Raw genomic sequence first — 22,154 nt, forward strand, 5'->3', positions numbered from 1 at the left:
TCTCTCCACTACTGAATGGTCTCCTGTGATGGCAGTGATTCACATGCCATATAGACTGTAATGAAGAAGACTGTGGCTCTTCCAATAATAGATGTGAGGTCTGGCTGTCACACCTGCAGCCTACTTCTCTCTGTCACGTCCTAGATTCAAGCCCCTTGACGTCCTGCCTTACCGAGGCATGTGGAGCAGATAAAGTATGACGGTTGAATGAACATGTCTGCGTTCTTTGTCTTAAGAGTTTTCAGTTCTGCAATGTTTATGCCTCGGCTTCAGAGCCTTCCACAACAAGATGCAACAAAACAGGTGCACGTGAAATTCAATGCAACAGTCTGTGTCCCAGTCTCTGTACCTAAGACCACTAGGCTACCAATGAAGTGCAAAGAAATGCGGGTGTACGCACAATCATGATAATTGCACTTTTAGCTAGCTTCTTCCATGATGTAGCTAATATGTCACTCCTGGTCTTGAGTGTCAGAGACACTGTGTGTGTGGACACTGACAGTGAAATGGACTATCTGACAACTCTGTGATTGTAAGGACAGCATCTCTGTGCAGAGGCTTGGGAATACATACAGCCACTCCAACAGGAGACTCTTCTTATCTCCCCAGACCACACTTTGTCAGTTCCCAGCCTTTGTACCCAACATGGTTCCTCTGCATGTTGCCTCTCTTGGCTTTCAGAGGCAGTAGAGCAGGTCTTGGAAGAAAGCAGCCACAGTTGATGCTTTGTTGATGCTTCCTACCAGAGATTGTCCTGAAGACATACTGATGGGAATAAGACTACTCTGCATGGAAAAGCTGGCCACTGCTTTCAGATCAGATGTTAAAGGTGGGAGAGGAGGCCATTGATACAGTTCCTTGCAAAAGTATTCATCCCCCTTGGCCAGGTCTCTGACCTCCTCCCTATAGGCTTTCTTATCGTTGTCGGCGATCAGGCCTACCACTGTTGTGTCGTCGGCAAACTTAATGCTGGTGTTGGAGTCGTGCCTGGCCATGCAGTCATGGGTGAACAGGGGGGGACTGAGCACGCACCCCTGAGGGGCCCCTGTGTTGAGGATCAGCGTGGCAGATGTGTTGTTACCTACCCTTACCACCTGGGGGCGGCCCGTCAGGAAGTCCAGGATCCAGTTGCAGAGGGAGGTGTTTAGTCCCAGGGTCCTTAGCTTAGTGATGAGCTTTGAGGGCACTATGGTGTTGAACGCTGAGCTGTAGTCAATGAATGGCATTCTCACGTAGGTGTTCCTCTTGTCCAGGTGGGAAAGGGCAGTGCGGAGTACAATAGAGATTGCGTCATCTGTGGATCTGTTGGGGTGGTATGCAAATTGGAGTGGGTCTAGGGTTTCTGGGATATTGGTGTTGATGTGAGTCATGACCAGCCTTTCAAAGCACTTCATGGCTACAGACGTGATTGCTACGGGTCGGTAGTCATTTAGGCAGGTTATCTTAGTGTTCTTGGGCACAGGGACTATGGTGGTCTGCTTGAAACATGTTGGTATTACAGACTCAGTCAGGGACATGTTGAAAATGACATTGAAGACACTTGCCAGTTGGTCAGCGCATGCTCGGAGTACACGTCCTGGTAATCCGTCTGGCCCCGCGGCCTTGTGAATGTTGACCTGCTTAAAAGTCTTACTCACATCGGCTACGGAGAGTGTGATCACATAGTCATCCGGAACAGCTGATGCTCACATGCATGCTTCAGTGTTGCTTGCCTCGAAGCGACCATAGAAGTGATTTAGCTGGTCTGGTAGGCTTGTGTCACTGGGCAGCTCGCGGCTGTGCTTCCCTTTGTAGCCCTGCCACATCCGACGAGCGTCGGAGCCGGTGTAGTACGATTCAATCTTAGTCCTGTATTGACTCTTTGCCTGTTTGATGGTTCGTCGGAGGGCATAGCGGGATTTCTTATAAGCGTCCGGGTTAGAGTCCCGCTCTTTCAATGATGTCTGTAGAAAGAATGGGGTGCCAGCTATGACATGACACCTTGAGTTTGAAAATATATATTTTGCTTATTGAACTACAGTAGGTGAAGTGGATGTACACCCGGTAACGGAATTACGGTAACAGAATTACATCTTGGGGTCCCTGATCTGAACTACACAGAAATGCATAATTATGGATATGAATATAATTATTGTAATGTATCGTGAATAGATACACAAAAGGTAGAAATATGCAATATCCTTATTTTAAGGAGCTCCGTCCCCAAACAAGAGCACATTTCGTTGGTCCGGACCAGACCAAATCTGAACCAATCATAGACGTCTATGTTTCACAAGTTTGGACATCACAGTACAAACACATTGTTAGGATGGAAAATGGTTGAAAAATGTATATATGCCTTAATTTCTCAAAAATATAGACTCTCCAATTTGACATGCTCCTATGAATTTCACGTTGGTGCTCATGGGCCCTTTTAGATGGAAATACCCAGTACTAGCAGCAGTCTGAAAAAGGGGACTAGTAGCTTTAGCAGTAGTGATGGTAGTAGAAAAGTACAGAAGCAGCGTTGTACCAATGATGCAGCCAGCCTGCAGCAGCACCTCCTCTGGGGCCATCCAGGGCTCATAGACTTAGAGGGGAAATACTTCCTGAAGACACACAAAGAGAGAGTCATGAATCACAAGGCTGAAATATAAATCTGGGTTTTGAGACAGTGTGTGTGTGTGTGTTCGAGAGCCCTACCTGAGATATTCTCCTTCGGGGTCTGTGCGTCGCCCGAGGCATACATGGCAGAAAATGCGTGTGGACTGGTGGAAGAAGGCACTGGCAGACAGCCACATCCAGTTCCCTGCATTTAAACTGTAGTCTGCATCCAACAGGTGCCCCTCAAACATCTGACACACACAGAGGGCACAGGACGATGCAGAGAGAAGCACAGTCATCTACTGGAGTACACCAACAACTGGAGACGCCTTGCAAAGTGACAGATTTTAGAGCCAGCAGCCATGTTGCCCCGCTTTTTCTCGTTTTTGGTACCTTGATGCCCTCCTCCCTGTTGATCCACAGGTTTCCCACCCCTCCCTCCCTACCTTCATGCCTCCCTCCCTACCTTCATGCCCTCCCCCCAGCTGACCCACAGGTCTCCTCTCCTCCACCTCTCCCTCCCTCCCTCCATCCCTCCCCTTCTCCATCTCTCTTTACCTTGATGCCCTCCCCCCAGCTGACCCACAGGTCTCCTCTCCTCCACCTCTCCCTCCCTCCCTCCATCCCTCCCCTTCTCCATCTCTCTTTACCTTCATGCCCTCCCCCCAGCTGACCCACAGGTCTCCTCTCCTCCACCTCTCCCTCCCTCCCTCCATCCCTCCCCTTCTCCATCTCTCTTTACCTTCATGCCCTCCTCCCAGCTGATCCACAGGTCTCCTCTGGTCAGGAAGCAGGCCACAGCGTGTCTGGCCAGGTGGTGGATCCAGCCCTCCTGCCTCAGCTGGGTCATGATGGCGTCGATCCAGGGTAAGCCTGTCTGTTCCTGAGGGAGGGTGACGGGGACAAGGACAGGGGTGTCATTGACAGTCACACATGTTGTCTGAATGTTCATTTATCTGAGTTAGTGCTTCTTTTAGTGCAATTTAGTTAGCTCTTAGGACAGGTGCTAGTGCTCAAATTACATTGACACTTTGGGACAAATATTTTTTTCCAAGTTGGGTCATACGTCCTCCACTTCCGTAGCTCCTCCTGCTTGTCATACCAGCCAATCTAAAGGCATATAGAGTTGCCCTCCTTCTTGATAAAGTTGGCCGTTGCCGAAGCGACGGTGTAGAAGAACTCCCTCCACAGCACCTGGCCCTGCAGAGAGACGGGAGGCAGGGAGTGGTTCTTCGACTAGAGGGGGGAGAGAGGGAAGGAGGGAGGTAGGCGAGGTTGAGAGTGGGGGAGAAAGGGACGGAGAGAGGGAAAGAAGGAGAGGAGGAGGTAAGGGAGAAAGTGGGAGAGTGATGAGGACAGAGAGCATACTGAACAATAAACCCAACATCAACAATATGATGGCTTCTGGTTGCACTTCCTGGCTACTAACTATAATTTCAACATCAGGGTCTTCTGGTGAACACAACTTACCTGTGCATAGATCTTGGAGAGCTTGTGGTAGAATGCCCATACAGACAGACAACCCAAACTGAGGTAGGGACTGAGACCTGTGGTGCTGGGTAGCAGGGAGTTGGGGATGGTGCGTGGCTTGGAGAAGTTAGCCACCCAACCCTGTAGGGAGGGACAACATGAGTCAGTTAGAGTGCAGAATGCAACAAAACACCAGGGATTCTCTGGTAAAACAACTAAGAGACAGAAAAGTGATTACATTTTTGCATGGGTAAAAACGAATTAATCTATTGATAATGCATCCACTGGTGTCGGGCTACTTCGGAGTGTATTTACATGATTAAAGGGATAGTGCAACATTTACTGCCCTGAGTCAAATGAACTCATGAATACCCATTTTATGTCTCTGTGTGCAGTTTGAAGAAAGTAGTTTCTGGAGCCATTGCTAACTAGCGTTAGCAGAATGCCTGGAAGTCTATAGGAACAGCTAGCATGCTTGCCAAAATTGCCAAAATGTTGCACTATCCCTAGCTGTTATAAAGTACCTGGCTCTCAATGTGTCTCTGTAGCAGTGGAGGCTGCTGAGGGGAGGACAGCTCATAATAATGTCTGGAACGGAGCGAATGGAATGGCATCTAACCATGTATTTGATGTATTTGATACCATTCCACCTATTCTGCTCCAGCCATTACCACGAACCCATCCTCCCCAGTTAAGGTGCCACCAACCTCCTGTGCTCTGTAGCCTCATCAAGGCATGGCTCTCTCCTCCAGGCCACAGCACCTCTGACTGCCCCTCAATGCCCAGATCCTCCACAGAGGGAGCCCTGTACTCCCCTTCACTGTACTCCTCAGCTGCCGGGGAAGGGCACGTCCTGCAAGGGAAACATAAATATAACGTTATCACAATACAACAGGGAAGGACACTTCCTACAATAAAAGGGAAACATCCATATAATGTTACCCAAGTACAAATAGAAAGAATGTTGGGCAGCGGTGAGTGTTATTGTATCTTTTTCTGTTCTGCCCCCTTTTCCTCTTTTCAAACATCTGTTTTTAGTACAACCTGGAGGACACGACTGCAGTGTCACAATATTTCTTTGTTTTCCTCCAGCCTATCATAAATGTCTAGTTTATTCCCCCTCTCCCTGGACGACAAACCCTTCATGTTCATGTTCAAGCCCTCTCCATGTTCCAAGGCTTCATTTCCAGCCACTAACAACAGCCAGTAGGTCTAAAATGGGCTTCGAGACAGTCTCAAGGCTTTAAACCCTATTCGCTTTCATACTGTACAGAGAACAGTGGCACCTGTTCACATCACAGGAGAACAGCCTGTATGTCTCCCTAGAACACTGGTCCCAGATCACATCAAACAGCCGAACAGCAGGGAGTATGGTTTTGCTGTGCTTTTGATGGCCTAGTGCCTCAAATATCAAGCACACATGCACACACAAAACAAAACACAGAGATCATTGCTTTGAAGTTTGAACAGCTGGCATTTATTGTAGATTAGAGCACTAATGGAACAAACAGACTGCTCCCAATGAAGCACACACAAACAAAGGCACCGGCAGGGTCAACCTCAAGTTATTTCTCAGTCAACTATCTCTTTAGAACATATGGACACACACACACACCTATACTACACACACCCATTCCTTCCTTGGCGGGCGAGTTTACCCAACACAAGCAGTCTGGCAGCAGAGAAAGGCATCTGTTCCCTCAGTGACTCAATGACACACATACACACACGGAAATAACAACAGAAGCTGTGCCCAATCAACACTACCTAATAATGCCGTAATTAGCATACAATTAGCACAGGGAGAGAGGTTTTAATTCTCTATTATGGCAAATAGTTTATTGGATTAAATTGTCCTACTTAGATCCAAATATTGGTTGATTATACTAGAGGCTGACTAATTAACTGGCACACATTGTGTTCACAGGAAAGGCCTGGGTTTTGATGAATAAACAAGTTGTGGGTGTGTCGAGGCTTGGCCCCTTCACTAACCAATCAGAACGTGCTCCATGGCTAAATATGTGGTTGCTTCTTTTATGTATTGCGTTGTCATCAACTCTAATTAGAATGTTAGTTCGTTAAATAGCCTGACCCATATTTTCTAAATATTTTTGAACATGTTTGCAGTCCACATTGTTCTAATTGCATGGCTTCCATATGGAAATACATTGTTAAACATAGGCTATAGCATTCACACTGATTTAGGGGCTAGGTCTTCTGTAAATTGCAGTTTGGATATGCTAAACATAATCAATAAGAAATATTAAATTCACTAGGCTATTGATAAGGCATAAAAAGACAGTGTATAATTCGAGTCAAATTCTAATAAAAACTAAAAAACAACTTGTTTAAAATAGACAAGGTATAAATACAGTTACAGGCGTCATAATTGCTCCCTGTGGCGTATAATACAAACAAGGCAACTTAGACTATGGAGGGTTTTAAGCACATCCAAACTTTTCACAGGAGCTGGATAAAGATTCAATATCAAAAGAAAGGGGGAATGTCCACTCACCATTACACTGCTCGCAAATGTCATGTTATATAATCATCCTGGAACCATCTTACAGATCATATTTGCACTTCTCCAGAAATAGCTGTTTTTTAAACTAACAACAATATTTCTAAATAGGATCAGGTCAGAACTTGATCTTAACTTGATCGCTCCTTTGTCGCGGATAATTTTCCTGCTGCATCAGGAAATTCAAATGAGCCTCGAGTCTTAAATCTCTGAAAATGAGCAGTTCTCTTTCTCTCCATACGGTGGCAGATGAGTCATTGGGATCAGGGCTTGCTACCAAAATAATTTTCTCTCTCACTCGCTAGGTCCTATTACTGCAACATTCAAATGTACAAAAATGTATCTGAAATGCAACCATACACATTAACAACCGTTGTTTTATATAGCTTAAAAGCACAAGTTAGATATTGGTCTAGGCTACGACATACAAGTGTCAAATGTATCCTAAGGTCAAAATTGAGTTCAATTATGGCCTAGGGTGGTCTAGCGGTTAAGGCCACCATGTCAGTGTGGGTTTGATTCCGGCACATGCCCTTCTGGCACAAATAACTCAACCCCTGATTGACTTGATTTATTTACACATTTAAAATATGGACAGTCTAGGGATATTTAACCCCCGGTCTTGATAAGAAATGACCATACCAGACACTTTTGGATAACATAAATAGGAAACAAATTAAATACCAACAATAGGCTACACCAACAGCTTCTATTCATACAAAGTGTTGGGTAAATTGCCACAGTAGATTTGCCGTGGTAAACGAGGAAACACTTATTTATTTTGTACAGAATGCTTAGCATATACAGTAGGGAGAACAAGTATTTGATACACTGCCGATTTTGCAGGTTTTCCTACTTACAAAGCATGTAGAGGTCTGTAATTTTTATCATAGGTACATTTCAACTGTGAGAGATGGAATCTAAAACAAAAATCCAGAAAATCACATTGTATGACTTTTAAGTAATTAATTTGCATTTTATTGCATGACATAAGTATTTGATACATCAGAAAAGCAGAACGTAATATTTGGTACAGAAACCTTTTTTTGCAATTACAGAGATCATACGTTTCCTGTAGGTCTTGACCAGGTTTGCACACACTGCAGCAGGGATTTTGGCCCACTCCTCCATACAGACCTTCTCCAGATCCTTCAGGTTTCGGGGCAATACGGACTTTCAGCTCCCTCCAAAGATGTTCTATTGGGTTCAGGTCTGGAGATTGGCTAGGCCACTCCAGGACCATGAGATGCTTCTTACGGAGCCACTCCTTAGTTGCCCTGGCTGTGTGTTTCGGGTCGTTGTCATGCTGGAAGACCCAGCCACGATCCATCTTCAATGCTCTTACTGAGGGAAGGAGGTTGTTGGCCAAGATCTCGCGATACATGGCCCCATCCATCCTCCCCTCAATACGGTGCAGTCGTCCTGTCCCCTTTGCAGAAAAGCATCCCCAAAGAATGATGTTTCCACCTCCATGCTTCACGGTTGGGATGGTGTTCTTGGGGTTGTACTCATCCTTCTTCTTCCTCCAAACACGGCGAGTGGAGTTTAGACCAAAAAGCTCTATTTTTGTCTCATCAGACCACATGACCTTCTCCCATTCCTCCTCTGGATCATCCAGATGGTCATTGGCAAACTTCAGACGGGCCTGGACATGCGCTGGCTTGAGCAGGGGGACCTTGCGTGCGCTGCAGGATTTGAATCCATGACGGCGTAGTGTGTTACTAATGGTTTTCTTTGAAACTGTGGTCCCAGCTCTCTTCAGGTCATTGACCAGGTCCTGCCGTGTAGCTCTGGGCTGATCCCTCACCTTCCTCATGATCATTGATGCCCCACGAGGTGAGATCTTGCATGGAGCCCCAGACCGAGGGTGATTGACCGTCATCTTGAACTTCTTCCATTTTCTAATAATTGCGCCAACAGTTGTTGCCTTCTCACCAAGCTGCTTGCCTATTGTCCTGTAGCCCATCCCAGCCTTGTGCAGGTCTACAATTCTATCCCTGATGTCCTTACACAGCTCTCTGGTCTTGGCCATTGTGGAGAGGTTGGAGTCTGTTTGATTGAGTGTGTGGACAGGTGTCTTTTATACAGGTAACGAGTTCAAACAGGTGCAGTTAATACAGGTAATGAGTGGAGAACAGGAGGGCTTCTTAAAGAAAAACGAACAGGTCTGTGAGAGCCGGAATTCTTACTGGTTGGTAGGTGATCAAATACTTATGTCATGCAATAAAATGCAAATTAATTATTTAAAAATCATACAATATGATTTTCTGGATTTTTGTTTTAGATTCCGTCTCTCACAGTTGAAGTGTACCTATGATAAAAAATTACAGACCTCTACATGCTTTGTAAGTAGGAAAACCTGCAAAATCGGCAGTGTATCAAATACTTGTTCTCCCCACTGTAGATAAATTGCCCTCATTCTTTTCAAAAAGGACTAAGTTGTTCCGATTACAATACTAACCAGAGGGCGAACATATCTTGAAAGACTTTGGTTGCAAGCAGGACTAACGTTAAGGTAAAACTGACATCATCTTTCAGGGAGCGGTAATGAGGTGACCAATAATGGTTGCAATTCAGATCAGCTGTGCGGGTGAATTTAGTGCATATTGATGGTTTAACGATCAGCTGGCCATAATCTAGTGCCATTGATGGTTGCAATAGGCCCCTTGTTATTTGATTATATTCCAATAGGCTACATTCTGTAGGCTTTCCGTTAGCCTATCCATTGTTACATAATGAAAGGTGTGAAAAATGATAATAGGCTAGCCTACTGTTTGTGTTTCCCAGGCTGAGTTGATGAGCTGATTTGGGCCATCAGTTGACTGACAGATGTAGGCCTACTGTAGTACGATAAACTTTCCTTCAGTGTGGATGCTCGCCCACGTTTTATAGTTAGGCTATGTATAATTTGTCAATATAGTTATGGTCTTTGGTGTGGATTGAAAGCCTGTATTGTGTGGCTTTAATATTTAATTTCGTAAAGCTGTCAAGACATTTATGCACTTGAGCCTATCCAAAGACGATTTTGTTGAGCTGAGACACTTTTCTTTGATGTGTAAATTATTAGACTATTAGTTTCACTTCTTGGAAACATTTAAATAAATGCAATTAACTTGTGGGCCTAATGTAGGCTTAGGCTGGTCAGTGAAATCGGCCAGCACTCATGATGCTCGAAGCCAGAGCGCGCTGTTTAGACCACTGCGTTACGGCAGTTCACAATGCTCTAGCAAGGACTAAGAATACTATGAATACCTGTCACGGATTCTGCCGAGGCTGCTCCTCCACCTTGCTCGGGCAGGCTTCGGCGTTCGTCGTCCCCGGAGTACTAGCTACTGCCGATCGATGTTTCGGTGTTTGTCTTGTTTTGTCTTGAGTAGTTACACCTGTTGTCTATTATGTTTGATTGTATATCCTATAATTACCCTTGTCTCACGTTTGGTATTTGTGTGTTATTGTTTTGTGTCTAGGCGGTATCGGCATCGCTTTTGTCTTTAGGTGTATGGTGTTTTCCCTCCTGGTTCTGAGGTTTTGTTTTGTTCTTTACATTTAGTAAAGTACGTCTGCTAGTATCTCTGTGTCCTGCGCTTGACTTCACTCACCGCATACCCGCCGCTCCTGACAATACCGATGACCCAAACCATAGCCCTAACCTTAAGCACTCAACACATAATAAAAAATACTGGATTTTCCCTAATGAAAAATACATCTACCCCTGCAAATATGACAATTTATTATAATCTAAATAAGAATTCACATGAGATGCGCTGTAGCACTACATAAGGTAGCCTACAATGTAGGTACGGTACTGCATTGTATACAAACATCGCTTCCAGCTGCCCCCCTGGCAGCAATACTAAATATTTCTTATGATATAGAAATCCTCCTGCTGCAGGATTATTTTCCTCCTGCGACGAAAGGGGTCAAATTAAGATTGGACATCTGTAGGCCTAAGGGCTCTTCGGCAGGAGGCATGGATGTTTGTCTTATCCATTGAATATAGTTTATTGAATATTATAAACTGGGTGGTTCGAGCCCTAAATGTTAATTGGCTGAAAGCTGTGGTATATCAGAGGTATACATTTCTTTTTACAGCTCTAATTATGTTGGTAACCAGTTTATAGTAGCAATAAGGCACCTCTGGGTTTTTTTGGTATATTGCCAATATACCATGGCTAAGGGCTGTATCCAGGCACTCTGTGTTGCATCGTGCGTAGAACAACCCTAAGCTGTGGTACATTGGCCAAATAGGCCTAGTTATAACAAACATGTAGCCAATCCCCCCCCAAAAAATATTGGCTTTAACATGGAAACATTTGTCAACACACATGGTCGAGCCATGGACGATTGGACATTGCCCAAACGTTATAATAAGAATAGCCTACCATCGCCGTTGATATGGCCTGTTAGTGACTTTGCCATGTGAAAGGTAAACAAACAAAGATTAAAATAGTCTAGGCTACAAGCAGATTCAGCACCATGGACAGCCATCGGAATTCCCTCGATTTATTTGACAGATAGGTCCAACAGATAAAAGTGGAATATGCAATTTTTTAACAAAATGATAAAGGAAAAACAATAAGCAGTCTGTTGTAATAACTTGATGTTCCGAAACAGACTTCCTAAAGTCACTGACACCTTTCATTCAATGGCTATTGCACATAGGCCTAATGAAGCACAACTTTTCAAATAAGCTGCATGGACACATAGTTTTTTCTAAAATAATGTCCAATATAAAACTGGAATGTTTGTTGACTGTTTTGCTGCTCGTGATATTTTAATAAAACATTGGTTATAGGCTACTGATTAGACTACTGTGTGCCGCTGCTGGCAAAAATCGATGCCATAACCAATTGCGTTACTGCCAACACCAGCTTTTGATGAATCTTAAATATCACCAGTAGCGCTGCTTGAAATTGGCAGATTGGCTCACAGTTTTAAGGACACATCCCACCTCAGCGGAAGCGAGCTGATATAAAACAGGTAAATTCCGAACCCTGGCGCCAAGGTTGAAAAATAGCCGAGCGCTAGCTTTTACAAGTCGAAATTGCCAAAGAGCACGCGTTTGACATTAGCACAGCCTTAATAGCAGCCTAAAATAGAGCCCTCAATTTGAGCAGGAGTAATGTACTGTACTCACTGGAAGTCCTGAGCTGTGATCTCCCTGGCAGGTTTGTCTGGCTCCCCCAGGTTGGACATGGCTACCTGGCCATGATGCGGTGCTGCTGGTCCAGCTGGGTGTAGTGAGGCTCTATCTCAGTGTCCATGCTGAGCTGGGTGATGCCCCACTGGGCCACCAGACGCATCACTGTCCCCTGGTAGGGCCCCTGGAGCACATACAGCCTGGAGCCCAGGGCCTGGAGGCTACGGTGGAGGTCTTCCAGACACTGCAGGGCCAAGTAGAAGAACACATCAATGTGATTTCAAACCAATCTGTGAGGACCGAACACTCATTTTACAGTTCTGTTGGTGCATCTTGTTGCTATTACAGTTTCTATGGACCAACTAGTCCCTTTCATAACATATTGAGTTTCTTCCAGAAAAAAAAAAAAAGTATGGACAAAGGACAATTCCAAACAATCAATTCATAGGTTATTACAGTCTAATTACCATCTAACCATATAATTTCTTAAATACCTGGTAATGTTTAGCCTGGGTACCAGTCTGTTTTGCCATCATTCTACTTCTTGCCTCTCCTGTCAAGCTAAACATCTTTGGCATATGACACAGAGTACAAGGAGTGTAACATTAGCTAAACAGACTGGTACCCAGGCTAGGTAACGTCTGTATGTGCTATTATAAACCCTTCATCAGCATACCCTAGTTAGCCCACTGATCTGCAGGAGGAATCTCCAGCGCAGGGCCCAGTGCGCATGTCCAGGATGAACAGGTGGATGATTTGGTGTTGGCTCAAGGTGTTGGCTGGATGGATCTGGCTGGCTTCATATGCAAACACACAACAGTGTGTGTAGGCTCAGCGACAAGCAAGCTCTTGATTAATATCTGTAGGAGAGGAGGTTGAGGAAAATAGTTCAATACTAGCACTTTATTTTCAAGTTCTGAATAAAAAGCCAAGTGTATCAGAATAGATAAGGATATGAGACCAACAGACTTTAGAGGTTACAGTGGCAAAGAAAAAATGCTGTATTATTATAAGTGAATAAAGGGAACATTTTTGGCAGATCAAAGAGATGGGACATGACTGTTAAGTGAATTATTTAACAAACTATTTTAGTGTCTCTGTGCGTCTCCCAAAAGGTTGTAAGTCTTTTGGGATTTAAGTAACGGCCAGAGTCCCGGTCTGCATAGTCAGAGATATTTATTCATTGAGAATTCTGCCATCACAATTTCAGAGTCCATCTTTTATACTCATACGTCATACAAAAAGAAATCCCTTCCCTCTGTAGGCGGGCTGTAGTTTTCCACTCTAAAACTGCTCTACTGACCTTCAGTTCACACACACACACATATACACACATGCATACACACATACATACACACACACATATCCTACTCCCTGCTTTACTCAGTTATTGCCGTTCTCACAATATTCTGCACCATGTTTTCATAACAGTTTCTCCCCTCCCTAAATTGGGAGGCCTCTTTATCTTAGTTTCTCAGTTGTCTTTGTTGTCTGGCCTAACTCTTACTCACATTGCTAAATAGTGTCTCAATGCCATAGCCTTTACTGGTCCTACACTCACACATTTCTAACACATTATACACAGTTTCAGGGTGTAATAATTAGTCATTAATAATTAATCTATCAATTCCACCCTTTGACTAAATATTACACACATACAAAATATATGTTGTTATAGAAATTAATCACACTCATTGAAGTATATAAGTTGGTTTGCATATTAAAACATTACAGGTTCATCAGGGTTACCCCATGATTAAAAGCATAACGTTACTTTTTAGCAATGGTAACTAGTACATCATACTTAAAATGAGACTTTAATACACAAAAGATCATTACAATAACTTTTAAACTACAGATTTATAGTTCTAGGAAAACATCCAGTCTCAAATTATCTGGATCGTCGTCGTCCTCCACCAAGCCTGGTAGGTCATATCCTTCAGTCGGAGTCCGGGATTGGGCCGTATCTCACCATCTGTTGGGAAACCGCCTTGCTCACCAACCCTCAGACACAGGGAATAAGACAACATCCACAAAGAACAAGTATACCCATAGAAGCTATAACTTCACCCAGAATAGTTACAACAATAGTTTTCCATTTACCAAATATGTTATCAAACTAACCGTTTATGGAGCTATCAATACCAGAGTTCTCAGCCAGTTCGTTTGCCAGCGTGGTGAGTCCCTGAAGCGCTTTGGTCACGGACCCGTCCGGTGCTGTATTGTTGGGGATGAAAGTACAGCACATAGATCCAAACAGAACACAAACTCCGCCCCGCTCAGCCAAAAGCATATCTAAAGCTATTCTATTCTGCCATGTCATTAAGCTAGTTGCCGCTGTCTGCTCAGCTAATCCCTTTATTGCATCACGAGTGTGGTTTATAAATCTTTATAATTTATCCAATCTACGTTTTTATTAATTGTTGACCACCAGAAAATACTTGATTCAAACCCAGCTGCGATCTGATTCCTAGCTTTGAATTGTTCTGGAACCCCTCGAGGTACTCCTATCCCATCAATATATATATCCTTTCATCAAAGGATCCCGGGAGGAGGTCCTACTTTCTACGTGACAACTCACCAGTCTCTGACACGTTTGATTGTTTGCGTATGTAGGTGAGTTCACAATCAGTTATCACCACACAACCATCAGATGTCAGCACGGGCCTGGTTTTGGTTCCTAAAATCCTCTGGCTGCAACAAAGAGGAGAGATTAGTCATGGTCTCTTTTAGTTGTGATATTCTCTGTGTGGGAGCAGGAGCTAAGATGCCTTACCCTGTATCCTATCTTATTAGTCCTAGAAAAACAATAAGACTCCCCTGTGACTTCAAACGGAGGCAACCCAGGTCGGGATGACTTTGTTATCGGGGGATACAGATAGTGCAAGTTACTACAAGACTCTTTCACCACATTCCCAGGTGGCTTGCATGGAACCTGACAGAGAGTTAAAGCCTGTCAAGGGGAACGGAGTAGTTGTTAACCTTGGTTTGGCTGTCCTACAGGCATAACAGTCCTCTTTAGACCGTAGGTTTACTCTATAGGGTGCCCCAGTTGAAGAAGATATCTCACTTGTCAGGTCTGTAATCTGTTTTAGCATAATTCAGACTTTCAGACAGTACCTACCCTCATATGGGTCGCACTGCCATTTCTGATAATTCCCTACTTTCACAATACTACACCTGTCCCTAAACTGTGTATGGAGATTGACATATCCCCCCCCCCGCTTGGTATAAGCAACTACATAATCCTAGGATGTACATGGTGACATACATATGGTGATGTCCTTCCCTAAAGTCCCTAGTATTTCCCCTTTCCCTACGTCTAGCTGTCTCCTATGCCTTTTCAACTTGTGTTAGGTTAACTACCACTTCTGGCTGAAACAGGAGGGTCCGTGTGTGTTAGGAATATGGCCCCCACAATCAGACAGCTACCTACCGTCGGGAGACCTGTGAATCCCCACCCTCGCCCTGAGAACATGTCAGACGCCAGAGGCCAACCCATTGGTTCACCTTCTATCGAACTCACACAGGGATGATCAGACAGGGTAAGGGAATCTTCGTTAAGGAGCCAACCCCCGAGCCCTAGTGGTGATCGGTTCTTTCTCCTAACTCTGTGTTTGTTCGTCAGGTGTAGCTGGGTTTACCTTTTTGCAGTGAGTGACATGCACCCAGATGGATCTCTCAGCTATTCTGCTGGCAAAGGCAGTACTTGGTAGGGCCCTTCCCGCCAGGCCTGCTTCAGTCTCCTGGTTAGATAGAGTGGGTCACCTTCTCCTTTAGTTCACCTGTGGGGCACAAAACCTCTGACATACAGGTGTGGTTAATAAACTATCATCTCACGTGTTCTGCTAGGGTGCTCTCTAGTTCTATGTCTGCCTGTCTGGTCCTGCCAACTGTGGCATTCTGTAAGGTCTTCCAAACACTTTCTCAAAGGGGGATAACCCATCTTTATCTGGGGTTACTCTAAATTTCTTCCCTTCACTCCGTGATAACTCTATAAAATCCATTTCCAATTGCTGGAAAGGGTACTTAGCCGGAGGATACTCACCCTGAGGTGCCCTTTGTCTGCCCTGGTGATTATTTTGAGCACAGATAACACATCTTGAACATTTTTTATTTTATATATATATTTTTTTATAATGAGTAATCCCATATGCCACAAAGTGTTGTCTAATTTTTTTATAATGAGTAATCCCATATGCCACAAAGTGTTGTCTAATCTGTTCTACCATCCATCCCTCCTTTTGACACATGTCACTGCCCATGTGTCAATATTATCACCTACCTAACAATCACTTAGGTAATATTGGTAATTTATCATCCAATTGCCATCCCTTATTTTTATTTATTGGTAAAATAAACTATCTTAAAGTCCTCCTCTCATGCCTTTAGAATTTACCAGTGTGGATGATTAATTAACACCAGAAAGTTAAAACAGAGTTCAGAGGCAATTGAAATTCCATCCCATAGTATACCAAACATTACCATTATTCTAAATATTTAATAAATGTTACTTATCCCAAGTGTTCATTAATCCTCATGACATTCATTCTCATAAGAAATCATATATACCCCAAACTTAGCCAAAACCTAAAAAACTCCGTAAAATTCACTGTGTGCTCCTCTAAGACCTATCACCCTTGACCTGCTGAAACCCCCCCAAAATTGAAACAACAAGGCTTTATAAACATCATACTAGGTGTGTTGTTTTTTTTTTGAAAACCCCAATTAAAAAACAACAACCAAACAGCCAGGTCATTAGGACTCCTGATTTCTCTCTTCCCCTTCTGCCTACAGTTTCTTAACTGGTGCCCTTTCCTTGCACAGTAACTACACGGTTCCTCACATTCTCTAGCAAAATGTCCCATTTTGTCACAATTGTAACACTTCCACTCACTCCTGTCTCCACTATTACTATTTCCTTCTTGTCTGTCTTTGCTACCGTAACCTCTCTTCTCTCCTAGGTATTGACTAATAGTCTCACTGTCTCTAATTCAACACAAAACCCCATCATCCAATGTACTCCCAGCAGAACTGAAAAAAAAAACAGACTGTGATTTCCAGGACACTGCACCTTTGTTTCTGGCCTCACTATCTCCCCGGGAATTGGCCCTCCCTCAAGGTCCCTCCCAATCTACTCTTGGTAAACTGCAAACCTTGTATTGCTTCTGGTTTCATAGGGTATTGCTTCTGATATGGCCTATGATTAGATTTGGGTATCACCTGTACTGGAATTACCCCTTTTATTAATCCTACGTCTGCTGGACCCCGGGACCACAAATGCTCTGGAACTTCTTTTAAGTCTGACTCCTGTTGTTCTGTCAACAGGTATTCCTCTCCTCAGCATCTGCTATTCTCATCTAAATGTACTATCTGTGGATGGGCTGTGTTGATCGTCACTCACAATATTGACCCAATCAGTGATCCTCTTACCCTTGGATACCCACTGGCCCATGTCTTTCCAGTCCTCTGCTGGCTCCTTTGCTAGGGACACATGTGGGCTCCATATTTCCCTGAACAGTCTCTGACTTTGGGGCCCTAGTTCCACCTCCACTACTGCGTGGGTGTTGTCATAGTGAAACCATTTCAAGGCTATAGTCCTTTCTGTGGTTTTAAATAATGCTTTCTCATAGATTGCATCTGGACCTGGGTGTTTGTTATACCAGAGAGTACAGTGTAGGTCATCGGGGGACATTTTAGTGGGGCCTGGTACTACATCATCAGCAAGTTCCATCAAGGTTCGGGGAATATCAGTTATTCCCCCCCTAAACAAATCTTGCCTATACCAATAACATGGCTCCCCTTCCCCACAGACCACCATATTGTCTCTGACTATGTGTACTTTCATTCCCCTCTCAGCGGAAATGACAGCCACATTCAATTTAGTCATTACATCACGTCCTAGTAAATTTACCCGACACAGCTTAGATATCAGGATGGGTATGGTTGCCTCTCATCCTGATTGGTCATGTTTTAGGGTTATTGGGGCTGATAACCTTTCAATAAATTGATGACCAGAGGCAGATCGCACTATGATTTTCTCCCCATCAATCCTGACTCCATCTGGCTTGTCTGTTGCACAGGTTGCTGTCCTGCAGGCTCCCGTATCACAAAGGAATTTAATTTTCACACCCATTACTGTCAATGTCAAATAAGGTTTCTGTTCCTGTTGAAGTGCTAAGTCAATAGTAGCCAATTCAAACACCTCACAATTTGGATCAAAGGGTTCCTTAGTCTTCCCCCCACTAGAGTCTACTATTTCTCCCTCAAGGACTAGTCACGCCTTATCTTCCTCTTCCTCACGCTCAAAGCTGGGGGATGGACTTCTCTCTCTCTCTTCTCTCTTTTCTCTCTTTTCTCTCCTGTCTGACTTTCTCTACCCTTGTCCTGTACTCCTCTACCTCTGGCTCTTCCTCACCTTCATCTTCCCTTCCTCCTCCAGCCCCTTCTTCCTCATAGGGAGGTGGGGCCGGTGGGGGGGCAACATTATTCCCCTGCACTCTCCTTCTCCTCCCTACGTATTCATCATCTGGATTTTCTCTCCATGCCTGGTCTGCCAAGTTTGGATATAACCTTTCTGCCCTCTGCTCTGGGGGAGGCACGGAGACCTCAACATTCACTTCTCTTTCCCTCTCACTCACTTCTCTTTTCTTCCTGCCTTCTTTCTTGGCTCTGTCCTGTCTGTTATTCTGCTCATGATGGATTGCATGTCTCTCTGAGGCTATTACACAATTCAGTTATTTTCCCAACATACTCTCCGTGATCGGCCCATGGCAAAAGTGTCCTCTGGGCATCCCCTGAAACCCACTGCCCTCTAACGGCAGCCCAAACCTTACTATTCCTGTTTTGGGGTGGGTCATTCCTTCTACCGCTCTGGCCACGTCCTCTGTGTTCATGGCCTGTCTGCTAAATGGCATATTATTATTATTACTGTATACATCTAAGGTTGCTGGGGCCCCTTTCATTCCCCGCCAATAGATTAGGTAAGGCTATCAGTGGGTACTGGCCCCCTCCTACTCTCTCTCTCTCTCACTGCTTATTTCTCCTTTACACACCTTATGTATCTGTTTAAGCATGGATTCGAGTTTATCTGCGTCTAGACGTCCCTCAAAACCATACCTCTCCCTCCACCTGGTTACATAATGGAGATTTCTTCTATCCCTGGATTCCATTTTAATTACATCAAGTATTTCTCGTCCCCAGTAAATTCTGGGACCTCTTGTGAGGATTTGCCCCCCCATGGTTGGTACTGTTAAAAATCCCTTAGCCACCTCTTCTATATAACAAGTCAATTTAACAAGTAATTCAAAATAGCTTCACACAACAACACCTTGAATCACCCCTTCCTGTATATGTAATCTTGACTAGTCCCCCAGAATTATCTCATACTTTTACAGAGGGATTGATCCCCACAATGTAATCTTGATAATTCCTGACAGTCTCATACAACAGGAATGGGTTCTCCCTCCTCTATACAACCACCTGGAACCACCCCTCCCTGTATATGTAGTCTTGACTAGTCCCCCAGAATTATCTCATACTTTTACAGAGGGATTGATCCCCACAATGTAATCTTGATAATTCCTGACAGTCTCATACAACAGGAATGGGTTCTCCCTCCTCTATACAACCACCTGGAATTATTCATGTGACTTTTGAGCAAACATTAGGTCTCACACGTATACAACCTTACATGATTATTGGTGTTGTATCGGTAAACTGGAGTTTATAAGGCTCCAGAACGGATAGAGTTCTATTTCTCACACATGCTACTTTAATTCCTTCTGGTGTACTTTTTGTATTTGTTTAACCCGGATTATTTGTTGACTATTCAATAATCTCTTACAGGTTACATCCCATAGGTGTACTTTTAATAGTTCCTTCTATTTCAACACCGGGTAGTTTCTTTTGGTAATGGCCTATTACCGTGAATCATTACGGACCCACCACCAGGTTGACTAGTCCCCCAGAATTATCTCCTACTCTACGGATGAGTCTATCCTCACAATGTAATCTTGATAATTCCTGACAGTCAACCCCACATTTCACTTAAAATGGCTACGCATTGATCAATTTGCTACTTTTCAATATTTTAGCAAGTCCTCAAATCAATTTCACCAAGTTAATGAATAAAGACTACTGACCTTATCCTTGCAGCCGAGATTCAATGTAGGTTTGGATTCCGTCACCGTCTCTGTCATTAATCAGGTGTCCTCTGGCCTGTTTTAACCCTTAATGTCAAAGGGCAGGACTTTCTATTTACGAATGTATCATTCGCCCGTCGACGGTTTTCAGAGTTACCTGGAATGACAGAAACAGGGTATTGGAGTCCGGCTCAGAAGGACCAAGCTGTTAAGTGAATTATTTAACAAACTATTTTAGTGTCTCTGTGCGTCTCCCAAAAGGTTGTAAATCTTTTGGGATTTAAGTAACGGCCAGAGTCCCGGTCTGCATAGTCAGAGATATTTATCCATTGAGAATTCTGCCATCACAATTTCAGAGTCCATCTTTTATACTCATACGTCATACAAAAAGAAATCCCTTCCCTCTGTAGGCGGGCTGTAGTTTTCCACTCTAAAACTGCTCTACTGACCTTCAGTTCACACACACATATACACACATGCATACACACATACATACACACACACATATCCTACTCCCTGCTTTACTCAGTTATTGCCGTTCTCACAATATTCTGCACCATGTTTTCATAACAGTTTCTCCCCTCCCTAAATTGGGAGGCCTCTTTATCTTAGTTTCTCAGTTGTCTTTGTTGTGTGGCCTAACTCTTACTCACATTGCTAAATAGTGGCTCAATGCCATAGCCTTTACTGGTCCTACACTCACACATTTCTAACACATTATACACAGTTTCAGGGTGTAATAATTAGTCATTAATAATTAATCTATCAATGACAATGACTAGTGCTCCAGAAAGAGAACAATTTCTTATTCTACAGTGCCTTCAGAAAGTAGTCACACCAGTTACTTTTTCCACATTTTGTTGTGTTACAAAGTGGTATTAAAATTGATTTAATTGTATTTTATTGTCAACCATCTACACACAATACTCTGTAATGCCAAAATGGAAGAAAAATTCGAACATTTGTAAAAGACAAATGCATTGTAGAATAATAGTGAAGACATCAAAACTACAGTGGCTTGTGAAAGTATTGACCCCCCTTGGCATTTTTCCTATTTTGTTGCCTTACAACCTGGAATTAAAAATGGATTTTTGGGGGGTTTGTATCATTTGATTTACACAACATGCCTACCACTTTGAAGATGCAAAATATTTTTTATTGTGAAACAAACAAGAAATAAGACAACACAAAACAGAAAACTTGAGCGTGCATACAGTGAGGGAAAAAAAGTATTTGATCCCCTGCTGATTTTGTACGTTTGCCCACTGACAAAGAAATTATCAGTCTATCATTTTAATGGTAGGTTTATTTGAACAGTGAGAGACAGAATAACAACAACAAAATCCAGAAAAATGCATGTCAACAATGTTATGAATTGATTTGCATTTTAATGAGGGAAATAAGCCTTCAACTCCCTCCACAGATTTTCTATGGGATTAATGTCTGGAGACTGGCTAGGCCACTCCAGGACCTTAATGTGCTTCTTTTTGAGCCACTCCTTTGTTGCCTTGGCCGTGTGTTTTGGGTCATTGTCATGCTGGAATACCCATCCACGACCCATTTTCAATGCCCTGGCTGAGGGAAGGAGGTTCTCACCCAAGATTTGAAGGTACATGGCCCTGTCCACTTTGATGCGGTGAAGTTGTCCTGTCCCCTTAGCAGAAAAACACCCCTAAAGCATAATGTTTCCACCTCCATGTTTGACGGTGGGGATGGTGTTCTTGGGGTCATAGACAGCATTCCTCCTCCTCCAAACACGGCGAGTTGAGTTGATGCCAAAAAAAAGTATTTGATCCCCTGCTGATTTTGTACGTTTGCCCACTGACAAAGAAATTATCAGTCTATCATTTTAATGGTAGGTTTATTTGAACAGTGAGAGACAGAATAACAACAACAAAATCCAGAAAAATGCATGTCAACAATGTTATGAATTGATTTGCATTTTAATGAGGGAAATAAGCCTTCAACTCCCTCCACAGATTTTCTATGGGATTAATGTCTGGAGACTGGCTAGGCCACTCCAGGACCTTAATGTGCTTCTTTTTGAGCCACTCCTTTGTTGCCTTGGCCGTGTGTTTTGGGTCATTGTCATGCTGGAATACCCATCCACGACCCATTTTCAATGCCCTGGCTGAGGGAAGGAGGTTCTCACCCAAGATTTGAAGGTACATGGCCCTGTCCACTTTGATGCGGTGAAGTTGTCCTGTCCCCTTAGCAGAAAAACACCCCTAAAGCATAATGTTTCCACCTCCATGTTTGACGGTGGGGATGGTGTTCTTGGGGTCATAGACAGCAT

At 43.6% G+C, this 22,154-nt stretch overlaps 1 pseudogene across 1 annotated transcript; it reads right to left on the reverse strand.

Moving 5' to 3' along the window:
* Positions 1-2,066: 2,066 nt before the first annotated feature.
* LOC311138844 (cryptochrome-1-like) lies at positions 2,067-12,247 on the reverse strand (annotated as a pseudogene). Its single transcript has 9 exons — positions 12,209-12,247; positions 11,777-11,958; positions 4,816-4,906; positions 4,054-4,194; positions 3,650-3,819; positions 3,326-3,466; positions 2,683-2,834; positions 2,513-2,588; positions 2,067-2,092 (listed from the first exon to the last, which is right to left on the reverse strand). The product of its transcript is annotated as a cryptochrome-1-like (transcript).
* Positions 12,248-22,154: the final 9,907 nt, after the last annotated feature.

The sequence above is a fragment of the Coregonus lavaretus genome (assembly GCF_964263955.1).
Source record: "Coregonus lavaretus genome assembly, chromosome: 12".
Taxonomy (NCBI): Eukaryota; Metazoa; Chordata; class Actinopteri; order Salmoniformes; family Salmonidae; genus Coregonus; species Coregonus lavaretus.